At 41.2% G+C, this 19901-nt stretch overlaps 1 protein-coding gene and 1 long non-coding RNA gene across 2 annotated transcripts in view; both read right to left on the reverse strand.

Annotated features, from left to right (window-relative positions):
• Positions 1 to 19901, reverse strand: part of kcnh5b (potassium voltage-gated channel, subfamily H (eag-related), member 5b) — a 1142829-nt gene that overhangs the window by 1068063 nt on the left and 54865 nt on the right. The window lies entirely within an intron of this gene.
• Positions 674 to 4196, reverse strand: LOC123978939. The gene is made up of 2 exons (XR_006827092.1): positions 4071 to 4196; positions 674 to 986 (listed from the first exon to the last, which is right to left on the reverse strand). It is a non-coding gene; the product is annotated as an uncharacterized LOC123978939 (long non-coding RNA).

The raw sequence follows: 19901 nt of genomic DNA on the forward strand, positions 1-19901 counted from the left end.
CACTCTCTAATATCATGGGTATTAGCAGCGGTAGTAGTAGTAGTATTACCGGTATTAGGAGTGTACTAGTATTGTATCAGCAGCCTGTTTTCTTTGTGGTTTTGTTTGTTTGTCCTCATGAAACCAGTTTACAGGGTTTTTTAAGGTGGATCGATCACTGATCCTGTTAGCCAAACACTCTGCAGCTCCCCTCTCAGTCTGCCTGACTGAAGCAGACATTTTATAGAGTCCTTTTAATTATCATCTCCACAGTTTTTACTGTGGCGGCGTGACTGCATTAGCTGGGATTGAAAACCAAACGGGGTGAAATGTATAAAGAGGCGTTTTACTGCCCAGTTAAACAGGCTCTGTGGATAAAAACACAGGCTCGTTGGTAAGCTAATGATTTACACTGTGTTGTTCTCGCTGGTAATTTACTAATTGGCTTAGTGTATAAACTCAAATGGAGAATACAACCTAATTTGTTTGCTGCTGCTTAAGTGCTCTGCATAGAACAAAACTGAATGAAGAAGTTGATTGTCAAACTTAGTTTGTAAAATTGCCTTCAGTCAGTGGTTTATTGTAACAATTACTTATTTTGTTGACATTTCAGATGCCTGAAACACTTCTGATAACAGGTATTAGATGTTTATGACTTTTTATAGCAGCAGCAGTAACTCCACCTCTGATTCTGTGAGGCTAAAACCTACTTTTAATCTTGCTTGACAGGAAAATGACTGATTACTGACTGTATATACAGAAGGTTGTCAGTGATCTGTACATACAGGAATCTGAATAAATACATAAAACTTGTGTGACCAAAGTATCTCAACTCAAGGTCCGGTTTCTAGCTTTTTAGCATCTTCATCAGTGAAAGGAGTTTGTTCAGTTGTCATCACGTGACACGTGAAGGAAGCGTCGATCAGTCGCACACAACAGGCGTCAAATCCACTCTTCCTTTCCGGGGCGTGGTTCTGCCTAGATGTTCCGACAGTCCAGCCACGTCCCTGTGTGACGGAACAATATGCAAATTTTAGAGGAGCAGTGATTGCATACACAGTCAATGGAAAGATTCAAATTTGCCCGTGGTGGCATGAATTGACACAAAGATGCAACCGTGCAAGTTGAAAATGTCTCAGAAATGTACACAGACAAGAGGGAACTGACAGTTGGTAAATTGGATGTTTGGGGGTGAAATAATACAAGCTGCACAAATGGTTCAGCAGTGAAATTTGTCCAGATGACATAAGGCGAAACTTTGCTTTGCTTTCTGTCTGAACACACCTACAGAGAGTGCTACAGACCTGCTGATGTAGACTCTACAGTGAGCTCTGAAAAAGCCTGCGCCTGGACCTTGTGTTAGATTATTTTGTCACACCAAGATCTAAGGATACCCAAAGTGTATTAAATAAATGAATAGGACAGGCAAAATATGTCATATAAACACGAGACACTAAAATAATCCAGTTTTCTTCAGCTCTTTATTATAAAAATATTATTTCATCTGCTTCTCACAATAAAGTTTATTGCATTGTAAAAATCTATGTTTGTATTTCACAACAGCACTTTTTCAGAGACCATTTTACTTTACATGAATTTAGCTGAAGCTTTTATCCAAACCGACTTACAATTGCTATATATGTCTAGAGTTCGCGCGCATCTGGAGCAACTAGGGGTTAAGTATCTTGCTCAGGGACGCATTGGTGGACTAGTCGGAGTGGAAATCCCACACCACTGCTCCATTGCCGCCATCTATTTTCTAATTTCACTTCTCATCACAAAATCTTTGTCTGTAAATCAAGACACACAGGAGGTCATTTATGCCAGGGGTTTTCAAATTCTAAGACTGTGACAAAGCTTGGGAAAATGATCGGCTAATATTGCTGTTTAAAATAAACCTCAGACTACACCAAATAGATAACAAAAGCCTGTCTTGAGGCGTTTATTAGTTCGCACACTGGGAAGTTGGGGGAAAAACTGTAAAAATCCCCTGAATCACTGTGTCTGTTGCTCTTTAACCAAACCACACGTCTGCTATTCTAATTGATCTCCTTTTTATAACTAATGTAAAAAAAATTTAAATTTTTTAACTTCAATTCATTGAGCCTCCTGTGAAACTACTTGGAGCCACAAGTGGGAGGCCCGCCTCCCACTTTGAAAACCCACTTTGAGTTATGCACTTGACTGTTTTTTTTGAGTTAACATACAATCACATAACTGGCATTCTGAAACAAACATAGGGGAAATAAATAACAGAACTGTATTAAAAAAAAAAAATCTATATTTCCTACGAAATTACACAAAACATGAAAACAAATGTTTCAGCACTTGATCTTGATGTATTTTTAAGAAATCCTTCAAATGAGATCATTCATACAATAAGACCTTTGAAATTTTTGGTAGATTTATTTTTGTAGAAATTGCTGTTGTGTTTGTAAAAAGAGCTTCTAGTCCCTGGGGATCAAACTGTTTGAGTCCTTAATTATAGTTTGAGGGCAAATCACACACACACACACACACACACACACACACACACACACACACACGTTGTAACACCTGTTCAGGAATACTACCTGTGGCTGAAACACACACACACCGTCTGGTCTAAATTCTTAATCATTGCTGGACAAAAGACACTTCCCTCTCTCCTCTTTCTGTCTCTCTCTCTCACTCTCTTCCTGCTGTTCTTTCTTTATGTCTCTCGCCCAGTCCCATTGTTCTGCCTGTGGGTATATAAACCTGTCCGGCTGACAGGGAACTCCCTCTGGAGAGCCGAGATCACAGATGCTCTGCTGATGGGATGTCCAGTTAGTTAGCGCACACATACCCACACACACACGCATTCCTTCTCATTTTGGGAATCGCACACGGACGTGCACACACTTTGACTATCACGTCTTCATTCAAGGACGTGTGTCAGACGCCAACACACTCGCGCACAGACACACACACACACATACATACACTCAGAGGCGCAGACAGGTCCATCTGGCCAGGGGAGGTGGTAATATGTCTGTAGGTCAGGCAGAAGGCCAGCTGTGTTTGTTGGAAGCTTTCAGTGAGACCGCCGGGTCCTGCCATGATTAAGAACTCAAACTTGTGTTCATGCACTGTGTGTTTATGTGTGAGTGAAGAAGGAAGAAAGACAGGGAATGAAAGGGAGAGATAATTAAAATGCCAGAAGATTTTTGCTGCTGCTGCAGCTTGTGCCAGACAAAGAAATGGACTTAAGTGTTTTACCACCTTTTGTTAGTGAGATTTTGATTGTGTTTGAGAGCACATTACTCAACTTTAAAGGAGAGCTATTATACTGCATTTCCAGTCATATATTGTAGTTCTGTGACTCCTGTATGGCAGCTTTCCATGATTCAAAGTTCAAAAAAAAGGAATTTTTACGGTCGCTTTCAACGGTAACAACATAAACAAACGGTACTGCAGATATGCATTACTCTGGCCCAAACTCAACTTCCGGCAAACTTCTGCAAGCAATCCATAACAAGTAAATAACCTTAGCTGCCAGTCGAAGAAAAGAAACGTTACTTGAAAAAAACTGAAATGTAATAAGGTCACACTACCAGACCAGAAATTTGAGACAAGAATGTTTTTGACATTGACGTTGGATGGATTTGTGCAGCAGTGTTCATGATACTAACCATTCAACCATTCACCATACACAGACCGGTCCGCTGTCAATGTGTTTGAGAGAGAGGGAGCGAGTGAGAGGAGTTACAGAGCGGTTATGTGCTGCAATCAAATACAAGTTTTCCCATCTTAAATAGTAAAAAAAAAAAAAAACAAGGGAATACTAAATGTGACAGTCAGCGCTGATAATGCGGTGAGCCGCTACTGTATTGGATATCACCTTTTTATATACAGTCTATGGATATCACTCACCATATTAGCAAGTAAACACAAACCCAGTAATAAACAAACTTTGGGCCGGGTGCGTCACCTTGGCAACGCGTCCAATGAAAGCGTCTATACTGGCCCTTCATATAGGCCCTCATTTCAGCATCTGTCTGAAACAAGCTGTAGATGCCCCTGTCTCTTTAAAGGAAACCTATTATGCTTTTCCACAGTTTGTGACTTACCTGCATTGTTACGATGTTGTTGTTAAACATGGCAAAAGCTTCAAAAACCTCAGATTGCCTCCTGTTTTTTCTACCAACCGCTCCTTTATACATATTTATTACCGAGCCAGACGGCGCTGGTGTTCATTGTATGGTCATTTGCTCCCATAGCAACGGCACGGCAACGCTCAGTCTGCCTGTCCCGCCCAGCAACAACAGCCTTGTAACAGCCTTCAGGTCTTATCAGAAGGCCAATCAGAAGACAGTGGGCTTTGAGAGGGGGGGCTTAAAGAGACAGGAGCATCTACAGCTTGTTTCAGACAGAGGCTGAAATGAAGCCCTACACGAAAAGTCAGTATAAGAAATTATTATTTTTTACTTTGAATCATGCAAAGCTGCCATACAGGAGTCACAGAACTACAATATAGGACTGGAAAAGCAGTTAAATAGGTCTCCTTTAAGGCACCCCCTCCAAAGCTCTTGATTGGCCATTGTCTTTTGTGTATACCAGGTTGATGCAGGGATAGGGCTGCATGTTCCTTTGTGGGCGTGGCCAGCATTATCACCGTGGAACAAATGACCATATATGGAAATTCGCTGCAATCTGGGATATAAACTAAGTTGCTCAGCCATTTGTGCTTCTTCACTTTTACAATAAGAAAAATATGACTTTTTACTTTCCTGTACAAAAAGGGTCTGCTGAGTTCCAGGCCGCTTGAAGATGTGCGACTCGTGCATGTTGGAAACGTGTTTCCAGTCGGCGGCGGCGGCGGCGTTGTTGTCGTCTCACATGTAGCAGATTTTCAAGTTTTTATCAGTTGAACTGTCCACTACAGTCACGTAATGGCATCATTTATGGACTTGCTGATGTGTTTGGTCACAATTAATGCTGTTTTACAGCTGAAGGGGTCAAGGCTCAGCACTCTGTTGGGATCGTTTTGTCAAACTTTTGTTTTCAAGTTTTTTATTTTTTTTAAATGCGTAACATGGACAAGAAATTCCAACAGTGCTATGGGTAAATCAACTGCTACTGAACTTGTATGTCAGCAGGTCAACACGGGGCCAAACAAGGCCAGAGAGGGTTTACCGTCTATCCATTGTTAACTGAAACTCAATCCTTTTTGTTGTGGACTGTGGGATACAGTAAAGCTCTGGAGAACTTCTGAGTTGGGATAGTTTTGTCAAATTTCTAATGCAAAGGTCATAAATGAATTTGAATGCTTATCTTCTCTACATTAAACTCTATAGCATGTGGTAGCATCCCTATTGGTCTTCTGTGGTCCAGCTTAGGAAAGGTTATCATCCTCTGCTTTAAACCTGATTGTATGAAATAGCATTTAGTAAACCCTGTCTGGCCCTGCTTGGCCCTATGTGACCTTGAGTGGAGATATGCCTACACTAAAGTCCGTCTTAGCATCAAATAGCCTTCTGTAAACCTTGTATGTCCACCCTGTGTAACCCAATCTGGGCCAGTCTCGCCCTGTTTGCCCCAGTACTGAACCTCCTCTGGCGCTCAGCTCTCTGGTTATAATTCCGAACACTCGTCGTATCATAGTGCGCAGCTCATTCAGACGCCCACATGCAGCCATTGTGAGTGTGAAAAGCTAAAAGCTATTGAAGCTAATTGCACCAACAAAAGCGCAAGGAGTGTTTATGCAAATCCTCCTCTCATTCTGCCTCTCACTGCCTTTCTATTCACTCCTCTCTCCATCACCCCCCTTCTGTTTGCCTTCCATTTTATCATTTTTATTTGTTCATTCTCCTCTAAATCCTTCCTAACACAAATTTTCCTTCCAATCCTCCATACCTTCTTCTTACTCTTACCCTCCTGCATGTCTTTGCTTTTCCCCTACTTCTCTCTTTCTAACCCCTCCTTCACCTGTTTCTCCTCTTCATTTTCTTGCCATTTGTGCCTTCTTCTGAACTCACACCTCTTTATTACTTTTTGTTCCCCTCTTTCGTGATCCCTGACTTTTGGTTTTACATTTGTAGATTATAAATTAATTTATCTGACTGGTAGGCCAACAAACAAACAGACCCGGCATCAGTCAGTTAGACCAGTCTGTAAGTGACCTGGTCACGCAGTCAGTTTGTCATCCAGTAATTAATTCAGTTAAACAGACACACTGTAAGTCAGTCATTCATCTAATCGGTCGGCCAATTAGGCATGTAGTCAACCAGTCCCCTCGTCAAGTAGTCAGTTACAGTCAATCACCTTGTCATGTAGTTAGTAAGTCACTTAGTTATTTAACTGGACAAACAGACAGTAACCCAGTCAACCTTCTGGTCATTTAGCCAGTCAGTCAGTCACCATTTCATTCAGATAGACAGACAGTAGGTCAGTTTGTATCTAGTCAGCCAGTCACCTAATCAGTCAACCAGTCAGTTTAATGCAGTTTTCTCTCCTTTCCACTTCACAGCGGTTCTGTATCGGCTGGTGATATCTTTTTATGGGCTGCAATAGAACCACAGTGCAGTCAATATTATCAATGGGTCTTTGTGTGTGTGTGTGTGTGTGTGAGTGAGGGGACAGTATGAATAGTGATTAGGAGGTCTGATAAGTGACATTTCCTCTCGGCACAAGCTTTTATCGCCAGCACACACACACGAACGGAAACAGAATGATATCTAGCTCTGTTCCCAGCTGTAATTTACAAGTCTGTATAGGAGTGTGTGTGTGTGTGTGTTATCATTTATGGCTTTGGACCAATCAGCTGTCCCATTTCCAAACACACACACACACACTCTTTCTCACTTTCTCGGGTCTCATCTGGCTCTTGTGTTTTTGATGATTATTGACACCAGCATCAACAATAACAACAACAACAACAACGGGAGGGAGAGGGCGCGGGAGAGCGAGGGGAGCCGCATCAATTATTCAGCTTTCCGTTGCTTTGTACAAACAAGATCTCTGGCGGGAGGATGATGCACAAAGACGCGCACAGAGCGAGAGAGGAACTCTGGAAGCTAGACAAGAGAGAGATGTTAGGAATGTGTTGGAGAAAAAAAGAACAACAGTTGAGACGGGACAGATTAGACATAAATGGTGAAGTCAACACAGAGCTATGATATGTTGGCATTTGGATAAAATGCAAAGATTTGGCTCATTATTATACCGGTCAAATGTTTAACATGTGAAATAGGGTTTGAACATTTAGTTTAAATATGCCAATATCAGAGTAAAACATTAAGGGTCACGTGACCGACACAGCAGGCCTTAATTGGCTTCTTGTACTGTGCAGCTGAAACTCTTTAGCTACTCACTGCGGCAGGAAACATTACTTCAAAATGAATTAAACTAAGTTAGTTAAACTAAGTATATCACTAGTGGGTGTCCATGAGAGAGAGAGAGAGAGGTGGGGAGCGAGCGAGAGGAGGTGCTGCAAGAATATATGCTCCTCAATACAGCTTCATAATCAAATACAATTTTAAATACACCTAGTAAAAAATAGAAAATCAGTATGTGGCGGTCAGCGTTATAATTATCCCATTACCCCATTGTGGGCCGCCACAAATACCCAAACACTGCTTTCACTACCACCCCCCCTTCACCCCCAAACAAAGCAGTCTCTCCAGACTTTATTAACTAATATCATATTCATAACAGCAGCAAGGAGTGTGTTTTTTACAAAACGTATAACATTGCTTTACTTTTCTAGAACTACTGTTTCTCTGCACATGTAGCCTATTTATAAGAGCAGTATTCAGTATTTTTACAAAACGTTATGATAACGCCACTCTCTCCCAACGAGTCCAAGCATCAGTGACAGCAGCTGATGGCGTTTCTTTCTGTAGGTTTCACGCTGCTGTGCTGCTTCAGCAGATGCTTCATTAGGCCTAAATTAGACGCAGAATTGTTGCGGTCGAAAGCTTTTTGCTGGTCGCGAAGAGTTTACAATAGACGACAATGTTCTTTGTATCTAAGACTGTGACACAATAATGGCAGTAGCTACTTAGAGCTGTGGAAAGTAGGGTTGGGTCAACAGACGAAGCCATCGTACATCAGCGATGGCTGACAGATGGTCGATGGTTGAGCAGGCATCGTGATTGTAAAACCTCGTCCCCCGGTAAATGTCTTTTATATTTTTCACATAATACCGCCATGTGTAAGCGGGTTTTAATCACCATGAACATTATTATTCTAAATTTTAGATATACTTACTATACACACTCAGACACACCTCAGGCCTCCACCTCAGTTACACACACTGGCTTGCCCCGCCTCCCCCCCCGTCTACTCCACTTTCTCCCTCAGCAGTACGTTTTATAAGTAATTCTATGCCAGTGAACACATGCACATAAGACGACCGCTATCCCTCGATGCCATCGTCCATCCCGATGTTTCAATGTAGACACCGTCCGACGGAAATTTTGTAGACATTGCTCAACCCTAGTGGAAAGAACGCCACTCTCCCTCGTTCTCCATTCTTCCTTTAGTTTTTGGCTATCAGCGGACATGAACGGTGCAGCTGACCTGCCGTACAGTCGCGCGTCCACGTCAAGGATGGTGCGTTCAGTAACGCAGCGTTACTTGGATTAGTAACTGTAATAATATTACTGTTTTAGAAAAGTAATCTGTTATACTACTAGTAACGCGTTACTTTCCCAACACTGTAGTTGAGCCACATGCTTGCTGCCAACTCAGAATAGACCAGCTGTCATCTATTGGACCATAACCCGCCAGTTGGGAACGGCAAGAATTTTGTCTAGTCTTCAAGGGGCAAAACAGACCCATGAAAAACTTACCTGAAGTCAATGTGCATTATTGCATCTATTATTAGTTGTATTAGTAGTGGTTTGATATTTTTATTTTTTTTCTTTAATTGAGACTCAACCCAGTGTTCTGCGGTCAGCATGCTGTGGTCCGTGTCTTCACCTGCCACACATATTGGCTTCATGCTGTCCCACTGGGCCCCATGGCTCAGACCGCTCAGGTGAGGTTGGCTATTAACAAGAAGTGGGCTCGGAAATCAAAATAAATAGGAAAGAACGAAGAAAAGAAGGGAAAGAGAGAAAGAAAGACCCTTCTTCTCAGTGTTTAGCTGCATCTATAATAGATGAAGTTACCCTCATTCTGTGTGTGTTACAGCCTGGCCTCAGCACCAGGTTGGTGTAACCTGCTTTGATCAATCACAGCCAGAGAGGCTGGCAGGGTGGCACCCGACAGCTGTGTGTGTGTGTGTTTGATGCTTTCAGTGGGTAAATGAGGGGCTGCAGGGTGAGATTCTGGTGTGTCTTGAGATTGTTTGAAAACTAAAAATGTGCTAACTTTAAGTTTCACTAAATTTCACGATTGTTTATGGGTAAATTTGGTTTTAGAAGTTTATTGAACTTCCTTTTAAAAGGAGTGTTTTCCTGAAACCGAAAGCTAAATACGTTTGAAACGATGGTTGCTTTTTATAAAATTAGGACATTTGTTCTATAAAGTAAATATTTTATTATTCAACGGTCATGGCTTTCTCGTATATACAGAAATTATGTTCTGTATGAATAACACAAGGGATTTGTCACTTCCACAGTTAACGCAGAGCTGATCTAAAGGGGGAAACAGTCAGGGAGATGGAGAGGAAGGGACAGCCAACTGTACTGAAATGTTTTGCTTTTGTGATCCGAGTTGATTAGTTGATAGAAATTACGGTCACTATCAGGGTGACGATCCCACTGTAAACACCTGAATGTGTGTGTCTTGTTTGTGTGTTTGTTTTCTTTGAAAGTGTGTGCTGGATGTTGGATTGGGCTGTAGTGTGTGAGAGAGAGGTGGTGGTGTAGGCCAAAGGTATGTTGTTCTGACTCTGTTGCCAAACTAATTAGCGCCGTAGAGCTCAGAGGCCTGTGGAGAGGTTACCCCACACTGTGTGTGTGTGTCTAGGATATTCTGCCAAAATACCTCTTTGCTTCTCATTCACACACACCTGAAGTATATAAACACCTCAAGCACAGACAACCCTCTGTCAGGTTCAGACTGTCTTGGCCTGCTATGCTACCATCTTGTTATCTGAGCCACAGGTCTGCAATGCACTGCTGTGCGTGTGTGTGTGTCTCACTTGATGACGTCATTCACAGCAACTGCACTGATTTAATGATGATTATTATTATGTGAAAATCATTAACAAGCATCACATTGATAAGAAGTAGTTTAAACAGATTATGTTAATATGAAATGTATTTTATTCTTAGACTCTTCCGCAATTCAGAAGCAGATGTTCACTATTTTTATCTGATGACGTCAGTTACTTTGCAGGTTCAGCTTAATAAGACAAACTATAATCAACAAATAAGCAATGACGTATATAAAGGTTCAGATAACATAAGACTTTTCTTGTTTTAAGTATTTTTGAATGGTAATACTGCTTTCACTAAAAAGATCTGATTTCCACCGCTGCAGATTAGAACCTGGTCATACGAAACATTTGTTTGTAATGAATTTTGAAAAGGCACTGACGCCGTTGTCCTGCCAACATCAGAAAGTCATTTTGTAAGGTGCAGAGGAGAATGAAAGGGTGGGAGAGAGTGAAAGAAGAAATGGGAAGGAGAAAATAAAGAAGTATAATAAGAGGATAGCATGTGTGAGAAGGAAGGAAGGAAAGTGAAGGATATATATATATATATATATAAAGAGAATAAATAAATGGACAAAGAAAAGGAAAGTAGTGAAGAAGAGAGGAGTTGTAAGGCAAAAACAATAAGAAAACCTAAATAAAGGAGAAGCTGTGGAACAAAGAGAAAGGGAGGATAAAGTGAGGGATAGTGAGGAGGAGGGAAAGAAGTGAGGAGGATGATGGAGGTTGTCAGGGGAGGAAGACTCATTCACTGTCGGCTGGCTGTCAGCCAGAGAGGAAGAGGAGGAGGAGGTGGAGGAGAGAGAGGGAGTTGTCTTTTTTTTGTTTGAAGGTTACAGGAGGACAAGTAGAGAAAGAAAAGAGCGAGCCAGGAGGTCATGAGACAAAAGAAGGAGGGGGAGAGGAGAGAGAGAGAAAGAGAGAGAGGGAGGGAAGGATTGTAGTGAGAGAAAGAAAAGGAGAAGAAATGATAAAGACGAGAAAGAGGGGCTCAAGTAATTTGTGTGTCTCCAAGGTGGCAGCAGCTTTTATACCATTAACAGTGTGTGTGTGTGTGTGTGTGGTCCTGCCAACTCTTTAACGAGGGACTGCTGCTAATTTCAGAGCTAATACTGAACTGTTCCACACCACTGAACCAAGGGAGGAGGAGGAAGGAGAGGACGGATGAGGAAGGAAAGGAGAGGAAGTAAGGACGTAGGAGAAAGATGGGGGTATAGGGGAGGAGGAAAGATGGAACTGGACAATAGAAGGGAGGAAAGGAGAGGAAGCCAGGACACAAAAGAAATAGAGGAGTGAGTGTAAGAAGAAATTAAGCACAAACCAAGAGCAAATATGTAGAAGGGAACAAGGGGAAGGGAGAGGATAGGAGAGAAAATGAGGGGAGCAGGAGCAAAGACGGGAGATGAAGTAAGGACACAGAGGGGGGTGGAGATCAGGGAGAGGAGGATAGGAGGGAAAGGACAAAGGGGTGAAGAAGATGGGAATGGGTGAAAAAGCGAAAACAGAAAAAATTAGGGGTAAGAGGGGATGAATACAGGAGGAGGAAAGATAAAACAGGAGAGTGGGAGAATGCAGGAAGTAATGGATAAAGGTGGACACAAGACGGAAAGGGAGGGAGCAAATAAGAAGTGTAAGGAGAGAAGAGGAGGATGCGGGAAAGGAGAGCAAGGAAGGACAGAAAAAAAGAGGTGGCGGGAAAGAGGAGGGACAGAAGAGAGATGAAGGACAGAAATATGGTGAAGAGTAAAAGACTGAAAAAACAGGATGGGGCAAGAAGAAGAGACGTTCAGAGGAGGTGAAGATGATTAAACCTTCCTGCGCAGCTGTCACCCCCTCTTGTTGCATCCCTCTTTCATCATCCGTCTTTTTCGCTCAACTGCCCTTCAGCTTGTGTGATGTGCCTTTCTCTATCTCTCAATCTATCTTCATTGTTTTTTTGTTTCCCTATCTCCTACCGCAGAGCGCTGACCACCTTCCTGCTTCTTGAGGTGCAGTCGTTAGCATTTCATTCAATCGGAGGACTCCAAAAAAAAAAAGAACATGATGCTACAGTTTGGATGCGAGACAATAAATTTAAACTGAGCAGACTGATCATAAACTGCGAACAGTGGAGGGGCAGTAGGGCCGATAATTTATCACCGTTGATGAACCACACAAAGAACATTTTATCGTTTTTAAATAGCCAGCTACTTGAAATAGACCCGTGAGGAACCGCGACGTGCATGTAGGTGTCGGCAGCACGGCATGCACCCAAAACTCTGCACAAGACCGGTGAATGGCAGGCGAGAGAGAGAGAGAGAGATAGAAAGGGTCAACAATAAGCCTCAATTTAGCTGGAAATTTACAGTGTAAGTTGAATGAATAGAGACTGCAGCTTCTCAAGATTAAAGCAGAGCCATCATGTGAAAATAATCAGTTTTAATTTACATCGGGCTAGGAGTTTCCAATATTTGAAGCCACCCTGGAACGACAGCAACAACGTTAGCAAAGGCCTTAGCTTACTCACTTGATTTTTAGCTACTAGGCCCTTTAGCTTTCTAGGCTAGCTGAGAAATGTAATCTATCACCAGACAACAATGTAAATACTGTACAACTCTACAATGTCCTTCACTACATTCAATGCCACCGTGTTTATATCCTGTGCTAAAGTTTTTAAACTGCATGACAACTACAATGTGGTCACGGTTAGGAAATGCCCATCACCCTGTCCTACCAGCCTGTCCCTACCAGAAAAACATCTGCATAGGTCGAATATGCAGCAGCTTATTATGACCCATATTTATGTTTTTTGTTAGGCCGCGACTAGAGGTGGGAATCTCTGGGAACCTCACGATTCGATTACGATTCAGTGGGCTGCGAAGCGATTATAAAACGATTATCGATGCATCTTTATATAATAATTTTTGGATAATTACTAAGCATTTAATTTGAACATTAAAATCCAAAAGAAACATCTCCTAATTAGGTTAAAAGGACTAGTTTGCATCCCTAATTTACTTCATTAACCTCAGCTCCATGGTCCATCATTTCTTCAACAACCAGCTGTCAGACTCCTCTGAAAACTGAAATTATCAGGATGTACAGTCTGTGTACAGGACAGAGCTGTACACCAGTTTAGTCTCAGCTTGTACCTGATGTTCTCAACCCTTGATAAGTAGCTGAGCTAATTAAGATTACTTTGTGACTAATTTAGCTAACGTTGTATAACAGCCAAAAAAACAACAGCGTTCACTTTTCCAGCAGTTGGAGAAACTACAGACTTTTATTAACGAACACACTGCGACCTACACTGCACGTTTACTGCCAGACAGAAACTTACTGCTAATAGTTTTCATCCGCTAACTTTCAACATCAAGTTCTGCTCGCTCGCTCTCAGTCGCTCGGCCTCACACACAGGATCCACAGGGAGCTGCCAAGCGTTCAGTGTTATCGCGCTCGCACAGTGTGCGAGTTAAAATCATTACTTGCGCGTTGATATTAATGATTGTGTGACATTTTAGTACGGTGGTTATTCATTCCGCAGCGGTGGTGTGTCCCGAATACAGGAGGAACACTGGTCTATGTTTTGTGCCATCAACATTACGTTGATCAATGAACATTTCAATAATCCATTTTTTGACATTTGTTAATTGATACAGAATCTTCCACGTCCGCATCGCGATGCATCTAACAATCGATTTTTTTCTCCAACCCCTAGTGGCAGGAGAAGTCAGGTGACGTAGTAAAAAGCGCGACAGTCCATGTACGGAGGTGGCGGGGTGGATGGATGAGTCATGTAAAGTCAGGACTTCCACTCAGGAGACCGAGGTTCGAGTCCTGTGTGGAAGAAAGACAAAGGTGACATGTTTTAAGTTAAATAACCTTAGAACCCTTAAATCATGTGACTTACATCATGTGGCCAGTATTGCGTTGGACAAATTTGTGCAGCTGTGTTCATGAGGGAGAGAACAAGAGCGAGAGGGACGGGCGAGAGGATGTGCTGCGCGAACGTGCTACGGCGCTCTGCAATCAAATACGATTTTAAATGGGCCTGGTTTAAAAAAAAAAAAAAAGGAAAATCAATATGCAGCGATCTGTGTTGACATTGTGGCGGGCCGCCACAAATAAATGAACGTATGGGGGGGAAACTGTACCAACATTGACAAGTGAAACATGTCTATTCTCTCTGTGATTATGTACCCTCGCCAAAACTTCCCGCCAGCAATAAAATGAATTGTGCTTTGATAGCAGCAAAAAATATGAATAAATAAATGATTTGATAGCGATGCTGAAATCGATCTCCGTCATGGCAGCAACAGTAACTCACATAATCACTTCCTCTTTAGTGGTTTTGGCTGCAAAATAAAAGCGCAAGAGGCTTTTTTTTACTGTAATGCAGTATTTGGAATTGAACTGAGCTTTTACTCCACATTAAAATAGTCTGTAGGTTGATGGATGCGGATCAAACACCGAAACAACAACAGCGCAGCACATGCTGTGATCGGAGAAACATTTGTCGCAGAATCCATTTGTTGAAGGGGGGGTGGGGGGAGTTATCCCAAGGTGGGATCAAACTTTGAACCCTTAGGTTGCAAGTCTTACACCTTACTGACTGAGCTACCCAAACAACATGTTGATGCCAGTCAAAAAATGCTACGATACAAAACCTATTTGCCAACCCCTGTTGTATATTATTACTTCTTCTTCTAACGTACGTATTCAGCATAGTGATGAGTAGGGGTGGGCGATATTATAATATCTCCCAGCTGCTCTGCCTGACCCCTCTGGGATTTCCGAAGGTTGCTGATGATCAGAAAGTGTTACTAGCTGCTGTTATATAATTAGCTTAGTTAGCTTAGTGGTCATCTGAAGCAGCCCGGACTGGGAGCTCGGATTACCAGGGGAATGTATTGATAAGATCTTTTATTTGTCTCAGAGGTGAGAAATTTCAACTTTACAGCAACAAGTGAATAGCATGGAATAAAGTGTGATAAGTGACATTAAACATAATACTAACAATATCAAAATAGAAAATTATTGTATTATAATTATTATTATTATAGAATACTAAAATTAAAAAACTAGTTGCCAAAAATGAAACCGTGCAAGTGACTTATCCTGGAGACTTTTAAACGGATTAAAACAAATTCCAATATTAAACAAAGCAAAGTGACATTTTCACTCAGTCTCTGAGTTGCGGTTACTGCTTAGCAGTGCTGATTATAAAGTCTCCCAGCTGCAGGAAGAGAAGAACCGGAGCCGAGCGAGCGGTCAACTAAACTGCGCTTAGGAGCCTCCCAGTGAACACTGTATGAACGGGACCGAACAGAGACCGACAGGGAATACAGCACCGAGGTGATTTACAGAGTTTGTTGATGGACACATACATTTACTTTTTGCTAAACTGCTAACTGTAACTGTCTGGGGTCCAAAGAGTCAAACCTGGAAAGAAAACCATCTCAGTCCTGTATTCCCTGTCGTCGAAATTGGCCTCTGTTGGTCTCGGAGGCCGTGTTCGGTCCCTGTCTGGCCGCAGTGTTTATTCACTGAGAGCTGAAACAGTCCGCGCAGTCTACATGACAGGGCTGGGGGGCCTATCGCACATGCAGCGCTATTGGCTACTGTAAACGCCAATCGATATCTGCAACAAGTCCCTCCTTGTCTTTGTGTTTTTAAACATGCAGAAGCAAACATAACATTTTAAAGACTTTAATATACATTTTATGATTTCATTTTCCCTTGAAAGAACGTGCTAAGAAATAATTAATTAGTTCTTTGTTGTTTAAATGAATCATTAGGCTATATTGGATATGATTAATAAAGTAGTGATATTATAACAAAATAGTCTCAAAAACCATCTGATAAGACCGTGAATTGTGATTCTGCTCAAAATAAATCGTGATACGATACTTTTGCCGTATCACCCACCACTAGTGATGAGTGTCTGCACTGCCTGAATTGTACCAGAAGTAGAACAAGAAGAACGTAGTGACGAAACGCGCTCTGTAGCGCTGTGTCTGTTTTCAGCTACTGTAGAAACATGACGACGCAACGGGGCGACGTCCTTGGAAGGGGGTGCCCGCGGTTATGTAGATATAAAAGGCTCATTCTAAGGTAATAAAAACATAACAGTCTTTACACACCACTGAAAACATAGTTATGGATCTTGTATTGCATTTCCGTCAATAAATATTACACACTGAACCTTTAGGGATGTCTTCTTGCAAAAGTCCAAAGCTGGCAATTGGCAATTTTATTTCAAGCTGATTTATACGCCTCTAGTGGAAGATTAAAATGTTAAAACCATAGGAGCCTAGCTAAGAATCTGAAGCATGAATACAACAGTGTGGAATATTGTTTACCTGAGCATATTATGATCAATAGAAGTCACTACAAAACATAAAGTAAAGAAACCTTTGGTGGCACAAATCTTCAGTTTTTTTGCCCGGTTGTAATTTTAAACTGACATATGATTACCTACCAACCAGCACCAGATTGATTGTATAACATTAATAATGAATGCTGCCCCTATTAACGTGTTTTGTTCATATTAATGATCGACATTGAAAAGTCTTTTACTTACAAGATGGCTCCCTGTAATTTCCTACCCTGCGTTTATTCATGTTGGGTTTTGTTGCTATTAATTGATGTTACTATTAATCTTTAGTAATTAATACCCTCAACTCATATCCATAAAATTCACATTACTACCCCATAATGTTCATTATCATATTGGTCATATGAGCTTTGCTTAATTGTGCTGTTGTGCATTAATGAATGTGTGCATTAAAGTTTGCTTTCAAAGAAGATAACGGATGTCCAGATGGCTGGAAGCAAAAATTATTCATTATAAATAGTCAATACAGTAAATAATGTCACTGTTTAAATTGGAAGGTAACGAGGAATTTTATATATATGCTTGACCAAACTGGGAAGTTACAGACTGTATCTTCCAGGTTTAAGAACCACAGGATCATTTACTGTAAAATTAAGAATTACTGTTTTCCAAAATAAAACCAATGCATATAAAACCACCGAGTGCATGTATGAGATGGTCTTCTTAAAAGCTTAAAATTATTTTAAGGTTTCAGCACAATTGTTGACGCTTTACTACAAACAAATGTTTTAGATGATGAGAAATCATTATTTTTAAAGCATGGTGTCTGCAGAGGAATTAGACAGAAATAAACAGCCTGACCTACCCGGAAAACTGAACATATAGGTTGTTTATTAAAGGACCTAATACGACCCATGTTTATGTTTATTGTGGTAGTGACCTCTTGTGGCCATACGACAGTAGCAAAGGCGAAAGTCTATTATAAACGGTGAGAAAGTCCGGGGGAGGAGCTTGATGCGGAGGACGGATGGGTCAAATCCAGGACCTTCACACAGGAGAACAGCGTATTTTGAGTTTTAAGTTAAACGTGATTTATGTCACGTGACTTACATAACATACTTACTTTAACCCAAACCACGACGTTTTCCTAAACCTAACCAAACCGCGAGCATTTCTAAACGTTAACCACACTTCATGTCATATGACTTTACGTCACATGACTAACGTAACATAGTAACGTAACTATTTTGTTGTTTAGGTTAGAGGACAGGTTGAGAATAAAATATAAAGACAAGGGAAACAGTTCAGTAAAACTAGTTTAAGATTTGTTGTGAAATACTAAGTGTAAATGAAATATAATGACAAACAAATGATCTTGTTGTTAAAAGAATGAATTGAATTCCAATTTGGCGTTGCAAAGAAAGAACAACTAAACACACAAAGTAACTCAACACTAGTGTGAATAAAGAAATTTAAAACTACCGTAAAACTTTGATTAAATAGCAGACAGAGAGGGATAGACTTCACATGACAGGATTCACAACTTGGATTAATTTTTATGAAAAGCTGTTTGGATTCTTTTGATCAACAACCATCAAGGAACGGTCACATTCAGGCTTAACGAGCGCTTCAAAGGTAACGGGATTCGGCGCTTTCTTCTTTTTATCTCTTGTACCATGCTGGTTACTAGAGCATGACCGAATTATCGTTTTGTCGGCCGATATAAGCTACTTGCAGATAAATCTGCATGGCCTGAAACGTGAACATGAAAAGAAAACACCCCTAATGAATGGGAAAATACTACATTAGTGAAAGACTATATTTGTTATCCAGATGTAAATAGTTTTCATTGACTTCTCACACTCTGTGAAATAAGAAATATAAAGTCAGTCCTTATAGTCCTCGTGTGTGAGAGAGACAGACAGAGAGTTGGTGGTGAGAGCAGCTAAAAGGATTGTAGCTAACAGGATGGAGGAAGCTGTAATACTGCTGAGGCTGTCAACATGGCTTTCCACTCTGTGAATGATGTGTTTGTGTTTACTCTGCTGGCTCCGCCTCAAAGCTTGATGTCATAATTTCTCCTTGAAGATATTGTGATTCAACTGATTTATTTATTTTTTTGCAGCTGAAACAGTTTGTGTCATTGCTTTTTAATTTAAGATTTTGTTTTCTGCTGGGATGTAAGTGTAAGCGGCGCGAGTCAGTGAGGAAAAACATCAAATCAAAAATGACTGGGCGTGTTTTAGCTCTGCACAGCTCAAAGAAAACAAGGAGGAGGGAAACGCCACGTTTTTAATGCCCCCAGAAAAGCTTTCATAAACTGTTTAGATGTCAAATCTCTATTCTGTTAAATCAATCAAATATTTATTTCTATAAGACGGTGTGTTATTACCTGAAGCTGTGTGTGTTGTTTTAGTAGCAGTACACTGCAGCTGGCCTGCTTGCTGTCATGCTCGGGTTGATGCTAAAGCAGCGTGGCAGGCAGAGATTGGTAAAATAGATAGATGGTGTGAACGCATCCAAACACCGCGGGACATTTTCCAAAATGTCTCAATGAGAGAGAGAGGCGGGGAGGAGGGGGGGTGGGTATGTATTGTGGATATATCACAGCCTGATATCTCTTCTTCCTCTGAGCCATTGAGCTCCATTGTTATCCAGAAACTATTAAAAACCCATCAGTGAGCCTCACTGCTGCATTGGGTGACTTCATCACCACGAACACACACACTGTAGTTTTTCCTGACTCAGTCCCACATACACCGTCCTGCTGGCCCAAACACTCACTAGAGGAACCACATGTGGATTCATCCGCCGCTGGAAATAGATCCCAACAAATGCACTTTTCCCCCCCCGTTTGTTTGTTTTAAAAACTACGATGAGAAGCTGTTTAGAAATTAGTAAATGTTTTTTTTTTTTTTTTTTTTTAAATTAAACTATGTATTTGTGAGGTGTTTTTTAAAGATGTACGTCTTCAGTAGGAACCAATGGGCTTAAAGGTGAGAGTCTGGGAGGGACTGAGAGACGGACCAACATATTCTTGGTCCTTTTTATGGGATTTTTTTCATGATTTTTTTCTCTCCTCTTTTCCTCTTCCTCCCTCTTTATCATGCCTCTCTTGATCTCTCTTTCCTTCACTGCTCTTCCTTTTTATTTTTCTCTTCTTTCTGACCACCTCTGTATCTTTTTTCCTTCTGATTCAACTTGTAGTTTTCTTTTTCTCCCTCTCCCCTCTGTTTTATTATCTCTTTATTTTTCGTCTCTTCTAATCCCTCTCTCTTTCTGTCTCAGTAGGAGGCGGGGGGGCTTAGCAGCAGTTCTCTGTTGGAGTTCATACTGATCCCTCTATTACTACAATCCTATTGGTGCATGATTAGCCTTGTAACGATGCTGTGTGTCTGCATGTGTGTGTGTTTAGCAGCAGGAGGTGCGCCCAAGGTATCCTGGTAGAGATTACACACCTTCATCTTACACTTACCT

Source organism: Micropterus dolomieu, linkage group LG11 (genome assembly GCF_021292245.1).
Source record: "Micropterus dolomieu isolate WLL.071019.BEF.003 ecotype Adirondacks linkage group LG11, ASM2129224v1, whole genome shotgun sequence".
NCBI classification, from domain to species: Eukaryota; Metazoa; Chordata; class Actinopteri; order Centrarchiformes; family Centrarchidae; genus Micropterus; species Micropterus dolomieu.